This window comes from Sphaerodactylus townsendi, linkage group LG02 (assembly GCF_021028975.2).
Source record: "Sphaerodactylus townsendi isolate TG3544 linkage group LG02, MPM_Stown_v2.3, whole genome shotgun sequence".
Taxonomy (NCBI): domain Eukaryota; kingdom Metazoa; phylum Chordata; class Lepidosauria; order Squamata; family Sphaerodactylidae; genus Sphaerodactylus; species Sphaerodactylus townsendi.
In genome coordinates, this window is record NC_059426.1 from 74762017 (window position 1) to 74774402 (window position 12386).

Here is a 12386-nt window from a genome sequence, read left to right on the forward strand (position 1 = left end):
ATTGGAAACAATGGGGGATGGGGCACCCCCTTTTGGAGTTCATAACTTTGGACTCCTTGAACCAAACCTCACCAAACTTGGCGAGTAGCATAAGGACAGTCTCCTGATGATATGCTGAAATTTTGGTGCTGATATGTCTACAAATGCACCCCCTGCAGGCACCAATGTCCTGGTGCAAAAAAAATTTGGTCGTGGTGGAGTGACCGCCCATGGGGGGGGGGGGGCATCCAACTCAGGTTTTGCCCAGGGCTACAGTTTGCCCAGGGCTGCCTCGTTATGCCCCTGCCTTCAAGAATTCATTCTCATTCTGATTTTGATCCTGTCCTGTTTCTTTTGGCTTTTGCTTATCAGTCTGTGCTGACTTGACTTTATCGAAGTTATTCAAGGACTTTGCTTGCTCCTCAGAACAAAGGCTACGCTAATATGCCACGCAGATTATAAGGACCAGACAATTATTGCTATATTTGCTTATTTTTTACCTTTTCTATTAATCTGCTGCACCATATGCCATTATATTATACCTGCCTTTGATTGTTGTTCCTTTTGTTTGTTTTAATAAACTTTTAATATATTTTTTGAATATTGTTTTGTGTGTTGGTTTTAAAAAAACTCATTGACAGGAGGCAGGCAGGGAGCCTAGAGCCTTGACAAACCCTTACCTAATTGGCGTGAAGGATGCACAGGAACCCAAGCCCTGTGCGACCTGAACTCTCATTGGCTATTGCCAGGCTGTGAAGCAGTTGTTCCATGGCCTGGCAAAGCCTTCCCCTCCTACACTCCTCCCCACCCCAGAATCCCCCCCTGCCAGGCCCTCCGTGGGCCCGGCAAGACCCTTCCCTTCCCTCCGCATCTCCCCCTGCCCCTCAGAGCAATGCAAATTCTGATAATATACAGTTTTCTTTTTAAAAAAATCATTGAGCTATCTTTGAAGATACATAAACATGCGTAAGAGAATCAGTTGCTCAGAGGACTCCCATTGAAAAGCATTGGGACCATGAAGGACAGGTCTACCACCCATTGAGAAGCATTGGAGGACCAGCTAAGTATCTGAGCTTAAGATAATGGTACTTTGGGTTGCCAATCTCCAGGTGGGGCCAGGAACTCCCCTAGAATTACAACTGATCACCAAGCTACAGAGATAAGTTTTGGTTGGTTGGGAGGATGGATTCTACGGCATTATGTAAAATGGAGCTATTCCACCAGGCTTTTCCTATGGTCAGCTAGGATAACATCTAACATCTTTTTCTGCCTCCCTGGGGGGTGGGGGGACACATATTGAGTTTAGTAAGTCACCATCTGACACTAGGTATTTTAAATAATGTATTATTAACTGTTTTAATATATTTATTATGTTTTTATTGTGCTTGTTTTTACAATGTTGTTGCCGCCCTGAATCCCTCGGGGAAGGGCAGGATAGAAATAAAATAAATAAATAAAATTATAGGTCCCTTCGCTTTCCAGGCTCCACACCCAAGGTGGAGTTGGCAATCCATGTACTGTGTGACAAGTTAAAATCTTCAATTAGCATTGATTCTCTAGGTTTTTAAAAAAGTCCTCGTTACATGCTTATTTGTCATTCAGAAATGACAAAGGACAACAAAATGATGCATTGCAACTTCCTCAGCAAAGTCTGCTTAATGAAAGATTAGTTCAGGCTAGTTTTGGTCAGTCCATCATGTCTCAAATGCAGCATTAGAGATTGATCACTACACTGCTGTGATTGTGTGTTTTTGTGAGATCCTGAAAACAGTTTTAGCAACAGTTCTAGCAACTGAGGTAATGAAGAGTGAACAATACATCCCTCCTTGCTAGATAGGGCTACCATATTTCCAGGTAGGATTTCAAAGAAACAAATGAACTATCAGGGATTTTTTTTCTTAACAGACAGAAAATTTAAGTACCCTGTTACCAAACCAGAATGGCTGTATATTTCAATGTCTACAAATTGTTAGTGTCAGAAATTAAAATGAATAGGAACAATTATTTTAAGTTCAGGTGCCTATATTGAATAAAGTTTAAGATAATTTCCATAACTTGGCTATTGCCTATAAGCACACTCCCATGCTCAGAATTATGCTTTCTGAGGAGAGATTTAAGCGTAAGGGTAATGATGATCTTGAAAAATCTACCCTGAGCTGGGTGGGTTGAGGGTTGAATAGCGGTCAGTTTAATGATTGGGAGAGGGCACCCTCTGCCACTGATTTTTTTAAAAAATGCAGAATATCTCCTGTTCTCATTATTTAAATGTAAGTTCTCACATCACAGCTATAACTCTGGTTACAAGGATTACAGCAACTGTTCTGCAAAAGTGAGGAGACCAGATGCTTGAGATGGCACAGTGTACTCGTGGCCCAACCTTTGCTCCAACCTTGATTCTCTGCTCTGGAAACAAATGTCTTATAATGAACAAACCAGGCTTGTAAATTACTTCCACCACTCTTTGGAATGCATATCTTCCCCATGATTTAATGAGAAAGGAATACTCTGTAGACATCTGCTGTTTTATAGACAAATTCTGGTTTACTTCTGTTTTCAGAATAGACTTGTTTCGTCTGTGTTTGTATACAGTATAAAGTTTACAGTGATTTTATTAATGGCAGACTTTGATGGATGTTTTATTTAAGGTCAGAGTTTTCAATCAGATGTACTTAAAGGAAATATGGCTTGGTTTTCATGTTCTTTCCTGCCCCTGCAGCTGATACCTTAATATACATAGCACAGCCTATGTCACTAACATCTGAGACTTTTCTGGCTAAACTGCATGGATCCTAGGAAGGCTTTTCTAGAGAGCGCCTCCCAAACACAGATTCTCCTATGTTTGGGAGAATCCACTGACTGCCATCTCTCTTGGCAGGCAGTCTACTCTTATTGGAAACTTAGTAGGTGTGGGCATTTGGATAAAGCTGAACAGATTCACCCCCCCCTCCAAAAGGGATACATTTTTTTGGTGACAAAATAATTCAGCATGATCCATGCTGCTTTGGATCTGCTTCCAATGCTGCGACCTCCCAGCTCTACCTATCTCTCAGAACCCAGCATTCAGTTCTGTGCCTGTGTGCTGCTTCCTAACTCCATGCGGCAGCAGGAATTTTGGGAGGTTTGGTACTAATAGAATAATCTTTTTTCATTTTAAAAAATTGGGACTATTAAATTTGAACCCAAAAAATGCCAATTAAAAAACTGCCCGCCCCTGCTGACTAGCATAACTGGGCTTCCCTACACTGTACTGTTATCACACTTGCTCCTCTGTTGTCTTTTTCACTCATCTTGAAATTAGATTGCGGGTTCCTTTAGATGTGGATTTGCTATTAATTTGTAAATAAAACAACGTACAACATGCTTTATTGTTTGTAGCAATAGCTTAGAATATTTGGAATTAAGCATAGTGATTTAGTATGCTGTCTGGCCCAAGATCACTCAGAAGGCTGTGTGGAGGAGTAGGGAATCAAACCCAGTTATCTTAATTGCCACACTACACTGGGTTTAAATATCCCTACACGACACTGGGTTTAAATATGCCACTAACCCCTGAAATCAGCCCATCCTTGAAGACTGGAAGATGGTCAATGTCACACCAATCTTTAAGAAAGGATCTAGAAGGGGGACCTAGGAAATTACAGGCTAGTCAGTTTGACATCTGTTCCTGGTAAATTAGTAGAATCTATAATTAAAGATAAAGTTATAAAACACGTAGAAAAGCAAGATCTGCTGAGGAAGAGTCAGCATGGCTTTTGCAGAGGCAAGTCCTGCCTGACAAACTTACTAAAGTTGTAGAAGGCTTTCACGGCCGGAATCACTTGGGTGCTGTGTGGTTTCCGGGCTGTATGGCCGTGTTCTATCAGCATTCTCTCCTGACGTTTCGCCTGCATCTGTGGCTGGCATCTTCAGAGGATCCTCTGAGGATGCCAGCCACAGATGCAGGTGAAACGTCAGGAGAGAATGCTGCTAGAACATGGCCATACAGCCTGGAAACCACACAGCACCCAAACTTACTAAAGTTCTTTGAGGTTGTAAACAGGCATGTGGATAAGGGGGCACCAGTGGACATTGTCTACTTGGATTTCCAAAAGGCTTTTGACAAAATTCCTCACTAGAGACTATTGAGAAAACTCAGCAATCAAGGAATAAGAGGGGAAGTCCTCCTATGGATTAAAAACGCACCGCGTGATTAGTGTTTGGAATATGCTGCCACAGGAGGCGGTGTCGGCCACTAATCTGGATAGCTTTAAAAGGGCTTGGACAGATTTATGGAGGAGAAGTCGATTTATGGCTACCAATCTTGATCCTCCTTGATCAGAGATTGCAAATGCCTTAGCAACCAGATGCTCAGGAGTAGCAGCAGCAGAAGACCATTGCTTTCACATCCTGCATATGAGCTCCCAAAGGCATCTGGTGGGCCACTGCGAGTAGCAGAGTGCTGGACTAGATGGACTATGGTCTGATCCAGCAGGCTAGTTCTTATGTTCTTATCCCTATAATTAGATTCTAAATTAAAACTGATTAGGTCAATGTCTTCCCCTGTAAGAGTCACATTGGAGCTGGGTCTCTGTGTATTGTAATATGTTGGCCCAGCTAGATTCAAATGAGACTGCATTGGAAGTGATCTGTGCAGATTGTGGTAGTGCTTCCTTTATAGAAATAACTATCTAAAATAAGTGTCTAAAAATAAAATGCTAAAGCATAAGCATGCCCGGAAGCCAGTCTGGAAACCCTGCTTTTCAATCTTATATTCATAATGATAAACATCTGTGGTAATCTAGGAGCAAAGGTGCCGCTACTGAACATGCTCTCAGTCCAATCACTTCATGGTTCACCTCCAATCACATCTCCTCCACCTACTGGTTGTTAGAGGGAAAGGCATTTCTGAGCCATCTCCTAATGAAAAAGTAGAGCTGCTTTGCTTAGGGAAGGAAGGAATTTGTAGGCTGCAAACACAGATTGGGAGTCTTTATTCCTTGGCTGAGGTGAAGAAAATATCCACTATTTCCATATAGTGGATCACTGTTTGTGAGATGCCCAGTATTTGCAAATGTTTGGAGCTGGTGCAGTGAATTATTCAAAAGAGTTTGGAAGGCATAGCTGGCTTCCACTTTTAGCCTTGGAAAATCAACAAAATAACCTCATGGTGGCACTAAAAACACCAATTCAAGGCAAATGGCCAAATGAGAGAAAAAGTAACATTGGAAAACACCACACACTAGGGCAGCGATTCCCAACCAGGCAGTGGTGGGATCCAAAAATTTTAATAACAGGTTCCGATGGTGGTGGGATTCAAACAGTGGCGCTGCCGCACACACGCACCTCCAGTCCCTATTGGGCAGGGAGGTTGCTTTAGTAACCCCTTCAAGTCTAGCACCCATTAATATGAGCTGCTTGTATATTTATTTTTTATATGAAGTTTTGATTTTACATTTAAAAATAGCCCAAACTCTTTTGAAGAACTCTACATTATAGAGACCCTGCTGTGCATTTCAACTGATTTCCAGGCTTTAGAGATCGGTTCTCTTGGAGAAAATGGCTGCTTTGGACTCTAAGGCACCATAATAACTGCTGATCATCTCCCCGACCCCTACCCTCTCCAGGTTCCACTTCCAAATCTCCAGGAATTCCCCAACCCAAAGCTGGCAACCTTGAAAATCAATGTGTCTTATTTCCACACTTTAAATGCTTCCTTGTTTTTCTCACTTATTGAAATGGCAGCATGTTTGCAGACAAGGTGTGTGGACCCCAGTCCCTCTCTGGTGGAGGTCTCATTTATCTCTATTTATCCCCAGGGCCCCCACCATCTCCTAGACCGCATGTGAGAATGTTTAAAGAGAGAAAGGAGTCCTCTTGCCTTGTAATTAGTCTGGCTGAAAACTAAACCATGCCTTTAATTTAAAAAAATACTCCTTAATCACTTGAGGGCCACAATGGTCACATAGCTAAACGGCAAACAACCCCACCCCTGCTCCTTTGAGAGATTTAGGTTTCTTTTTACAGTAGTAACTAATAACTATGCATTATATTTTTTCTAAGGAAGGGTCCAGGGTTGGGTAGAGGTGTGTTCTGAAGTTCTGTGCTTCCTGCCTGCGTGGGCCCAGTTCGGATTGGGACTGCAGCATATAAAGACCTCAATCCTCAACAGCTAGCATGGCATAGTAATAAAGTGGCAGATCAGGGCTAGGCTCACATACCAGCTCTGCCATGGGAACTCATTTCTTGATTTTAGGCCCATAACAATCTCTCAGCCTAAGGTACCTCACAGGGTAGTTGTTGTGAGGATAAAGGGGAGAGAGAAACAATGTGATATATCACTTTGGGTCCCCAAAAGGGATACAAGCAAAATACAAATTTTAAAATAACTACCTGAAACAGCCCCACCTGATAACTGCAGAAATACAGAACATGCCTCTCTACCCAACAAGGAGCCCTCCCCAGGAAAAAAAATGTAATGTATGGTTAAGCCTTAAGCAGACCACGGATTGTGCGCCTTCTTGGGTATATATCCCATTAAAGTAAATGAGACTTAACTTCTAAAAAAGATGCATAGAGTTTGACCTGTTAGAAGCTTTGAAAAATATTGCAGAAATAATGCAGAGTGAGCAAAAATGGGCCTTACGGGCCCCTGCACAATGCGAACAACATTGTGAACTTCCTGTTGATTTCAATAGGAGAGGTAAGGGGAATCCATTCTGAAGGGCCACTGACTGAGTAGAGCCTGAATGACTGAATGTACCTCATCCAGTTAAGATTTGTCATCACTAACAACCCCATTCAAAGGACTTGAGTGGCCAGAAACAGTGCCACTGCTGTGCATCCACACCACCTCCTGAAGCTTCCAGGTGGCGCAGTGAAGCAATGTTCCTGGCTCCCAAGGCAGGGTGGAAGCCAAATAAGGCTGGCTTCACCCCTGGGAAAAGCCCCAGTATGTCCCCAGCTGCCCAAGCACCCGCCTGGTCATCAACTCAGCTCAGAGGGCCAGCCTCCCTTCTGGACCAGGTGCCACCAAGACCCATGGCACCAGCCCACCTTCCAGTTTGCCTACCCCACAAGCTTTTTTGTCAAATGCATTGGCAGGTCACAAGCTCGCACCAACTCAATAAACCCATTCACCCCCTTTGGATTAGGTTGCCATCTGCATTCCTATGTTCACTTACTTGCTAGTGAGCTTCAATGAACTCAACATGTCTCATTTCTAAACATAGGAAACTGGCTTATTCTGTCACACACACAAATTCATTCATCTGCACTAATACCAAGTTACATGTTCAGGTTTCTAAGGAGTTGTGTTTAAGTTTTTAAAATTGTTCCTTTTAAAAATTAAGGAAGGGTCCATATGAACTTAGAATGCTGCTGCAGCGGGAGGAAGGGCTTCCGCGTTCCCCCCCCCCCCGACCCCCCGCAAGCTTCCCATGTTTCCAATGCAGAAACAACTAGAAGGGGGAGTTATTTCCCTATTTGGAAACAGGAACTAATGCTCCCCGTCTATTTTTTAAATATTCATTCCTGACAGTTACTGTGTAGCTGTGTGATGTGGGAACCCAGACCCAACTCTATAAGAGCACAGGTGGGTAGCTTGGTCCTCAGTATTGTCTGCTTGAAAAGGCAGCTGCTGTCCAGCGGCTCGTGTTGATATGTCCCAGTTTGATATAAGTTCTGTGTCCCAGTGTTCCAAGCCAATAATGAAACAGAGAGGCAAGAGGTCAAAGAAGTAAGTTTATTTGGAGGGCTGTGTTATCTCCTCATTTGGTTCCTTCTGAGTGAAGCGATAAGATAGAGCCAATCTTTTATTTTTATAGGAAATTTTGTGGGAAACTGAATACATCAAAAGGGGTAATCTTGCTATAAAATAAATTGGTGTTTTTCAGAAGTACACAATTGTCCAGGAAACTAAAATAATCAGATCATAAAAATAACAGATTACAAGAAGTTAGTTTTTCCATAATACAATCACAACATCTGGGAACAGGTAATATCTTTGGGCTTTGATGTGGGAGAAGCATTGTCCATGGAAGGGTGGGGGGATTCCTTTCCTTGACAAATGTTTGTCACTTTAAGGTTACAAGGTTAGTTTGCCTTGTTTGACAGGTAACTTATTTCTTCTCTTTTCTAATATTTAGCACAATACCCAAGCAACCAGAACAGATTCATATTGGCCAATACTTATTTAGGAACAATCATATTTCTTTTGCTAAAACACAGCATTTTCTAATACAAGGTTTGTAGTTTGTGTATTTTGCCAGCAGACAACGGAACCTGGTTCCCAGAAATGATAATTTGGGCTTCACAGGAAGCTCCTCAAGAGAGTCCCTTCTAATATGCTGGCCTTTCAAGAAAACCCTGTCTCTCACATTTAGGGTTTGATACTTCAAAGCTTCACATCCTGGTAAAGATTTTGCATTTTACAGTGGGGCTGTGGTAAATCTCTATTTACAGAATTCAGCAATTAACCAAGTGGCTTGCAACTAAGGAATTTGTTCCTGTGTGAAAGAAGGAAGGATTTTTGTTTCATTATATTCTTAATATTATAGGGCTAAGTTTAGAGGAAAGGATCTTTCTAGCCTTTTTACTAGTACTATTGTCAATAAGACTGCTATGAAATGAATTCTACTACTGGTCAATATATTAGTATATTATCTAATGGCTAGGGTGATCTTGACTAAATTTTATTTTTCTGGCCTTGAGTCACACTGAAACCAAGGCAACAAGCTCTTTCCAATGTAACTAAGCTATGACCACCTTTAGCTGAATCAGGTCTACCATTCTCCAGCAGTGGCAGATGATAGATAGATAGATAGATAGATAGATAGATAGATAGATAGATAGATAGATAGATAGATAGATAGATAGATAGATAGATATGTGAGTGTAACCCCTGTGTCAGGATGGGATGACCCAGAAAGGGGTGGAGTCTGAAAAGAAGCAGAATGCTGCAGAACTCATGAGGTTGGAGGAAGCAAGGCTACCAGGCTGGGACCTTGATTGATTTTATTAAGCCCTTAACACCTTGTTTAAGGTAACTGCAATGTTGTGGGGAATTAGTGGGAAGGGAGTTTATTTTTTTTGCTATATTGTAAATGTTAGAATTTATTGTTTCAGGGTTTTTGTGAATGTAAATGGTGAGAGTTTTCTGGGAACCTTCATCATCTTGAAGCCCGTTCATCAAGCCTCTGAAGTCTTCAAAACCAACCACCAGCAAAGAAGAATTGGAGTAGACTGTAAATAAGGACTTGAAAATGCAAACTTAACAGGACTGCAAAGTGTAAATGTTAAATGTTTTAAAAGTGTTATTTGTTAAGTGAAGTAAACATATTTGTTTAAATTTGGTTCTTTGCAACTCCTTCAAAGTACTGCCCCACAGAACCCACAGAAAGAGGTTACATGAGCAATACCTTGGAGCAAGAAATCCAGCTTTAAAAGTATAAATTGATCCAGCTTAGAAATATAGATTGAAAATCTTGAATACACCCCTTCCCCAGGTAAGAAGTCACATTCCTTTGCTAATTGCTTTAGCTGCCAAATCAACATAACCAGTACGACCAGTGGAGCTCCTTAGTCTGACAGACAGATTTACACATGGCTATCAGTAAGATTACATCTCACAATATTTTTGAAGTAGCTGTAAACAACCCAAATGTCGGACACCACTTACTTGCTTCTCAGGCTTCCTAGGAACTAAATGACCTTACTGTTGGTACAAGGGGTATCATAAACAAGGTGATAGCCATGCGGGAGCTAAAGGCAATCAGGATGTAAATGGATGGCTAACTTTGCCTTTTACAACTTATTTTTGTTTTGGGAACATCCTGGAATGTTTGGGAACTTCTACCAATGCTTGATGTGTGTTAATTTGTTTCAATCCTAAATCTTTTGAAATATATATGACTTCACTTTGATTTAACCCCAGAAGACCCTTTAAAACCTTGGATCTTTCAGCAGTTCGGGGCAGCTCTCATCACTGGTGAGACCTGTGCTGGCTTAGAAATAAACTTTCAAGCTATTTTCTAAAAGACTTTGTCTGTGATTGGGATTCTCTGCCTCTCTTCCTTCCCTCTGGCTTGAGGGGAGAAGGGTCCCTTGCCCCCTTGGCTTAGGAGGCTGATACGGAGACCCGGCCTAGCTGGAGAGGCATCTCTATTTCTCCTCTGGCTTGAGGAGAGAAGGATTCCCTGCTCTTTTGGCTTAAAGAGCTCAAGGGAACCTCATATATAAACTGGTCCAAAAATTTTTACTTTTTCCTTGGCTTAGGGAGAAGGGGTTTCCTTGCTCTTTTGGCTTAAAGGGCTGAACGGGAATCTGACAAATTGGTGATAGATAGATAGATAGATAGATAGATAGATAGATAGATAGATAGATAGATAGATAGATAGATAGATAGATAGATAGATAGATAGATAGATAGATAGATAGATATCTAAGTTGTGAACTGCTTCTAGACAATAAAGGTTGGAAACATATTTACGTTATCTTGGAAATATACCTAACAGAAAAAAATGAGGCTTGCTTCTGAGTAAACATGCCTAGGATTGGGCTGTTATCTGTGATGAAAAACATCTGCATTCCCACTGTAAGGAACTTAATGCAGAATTGACCCATGAGCCCAGCCTCTTCTAATTAGCTGTTAGAAATAACCTCTGCACCATCAGGAATCATATTCCAGCCAATCAGAAGCCTTGCAATCACTGTTCCAACTGAAAGTAAGGGCGTGGTTTGTTGGACATTCTGTCCGCAGAGAGACTCCTGTGTTTTTGCACTAAGCAATTAGCATTCCGTTATACTCAGCCAAGATGCTAATGAGAAGGCTCTACTTGCAGATGTCACATTCCTACTGGTTTTTCCAAAGCCACCAGCAGCAATATTTAGCTGATAATGACAACATTGCTATTGTCTCAAGGACGTTGACTGTCCTGGCAACTGCATGTCGCCATTCAGCATACTGGCAGAAAACAGTGAATAAAACATTAAAGTGATACCACAAAATAACTACCTTCCAAAGCTTCAAAGCTTCAAAATGCTGTTATCCAGGACTAGAATAACTCTGTTCTGTGGCAAACACGCAGTCCTGGCAGGCCAAGGGATAATGGAAGGCCAACACATAAAACTGGAGTATGCGGGCATGTGTGGAGATGAAAGTTGCCTTTTCTATGCAAGGGATCTATTTTAGAACAAACAGCAGTACATGTATGCTTGGCAGGACCGGGGTTGCAAAACAAGTAAATTACAGAGTGTGTTGCTGCACGACAAACCCTTCTCTTAAATGTAGCCAGAAATATAACAAACAACTTTGGAAGAATGATAACCAGGGCTGTGAGCTGCTAAGTGTTTAGAAAAACATCATGCTAGAAATTGGAGACCAACTAGTAAGCTGGTGTTCGACATTTTTCGTTATTTTGTATTGATATGTCAGTAGTGTGTCAGAAATGGAGGTACACTGCCATTTCCATCAAAATATAATGTGGTGTTCTTTTTCTTTTCCTAAGTTATGTTAATTGTGTGGTGACTGCAAACTGACCTGAAGAACATGTAAGATTTAAAGTGCAAGACCACAGACATTAGTCCCTGCTTGGTAAGTTACAAACCATTCCTTTTGGACTCATGTTTGGACCACACTAATTGTACTAATGTGGAAGGTAGGGAATAATCAGACCAGCAGGACTTGTGTGGCTTCAAATTATTCAGTTCCTACACTGTGCCGTACCACATGCATATTGCAAGGGAAGAGCTAAATACAAATGCCTCATCATTGCCACTTCAGTCTCATGGATCTTTTTGATCACTAGTTGGAAGCGGGTACAAACTGATCCAGAGTAAAATGTGCTGGTGCTGAGCACATGCCATGCTGTCTCATACTCATACGCAAGACTGAATGTTGACAGTCACAGAGTGTAGTCTGGGAGGTAATCTGAGAGATATAAAATTGCTTAGATCATTTCATATACATTTGCAGATAGCTTGGGATGGTTCTTCAGATAAAACCTAAACACCCATGTCTAGATCAAAAATCTCTAGACTGAGATTCTAGGTCTCCACTGATTTGTGTTATGTAATAATGTATTACCTTTATTGAATGCCATGAAAGGTAATTTGAAGTTGAAATCACCTTTATAATGAGATATAGCGGGCTTTAAAACAAGCTAAGAAAATGAGAAGTCTGTGCATAGCTTCTTTCGGTGTTACACGTTTCTTCTTCTCACTTGGGCCATGTGGTATAGAAGGGTATTATTCTATAGTACCTTTCAATATGATATTATATGCTGTATCTGCCTAGTGTCCATATGCTGGGGGTGTGGTTTTCAAGGCTGCAGAATGGGACTGAAGTTAGGCAAATTGCTTACCTTCCCAGTGCATTTGAAACCATGTGACTGTATTGGATTCTATTGTTGCTGTTAAAATCAGAATAAGTG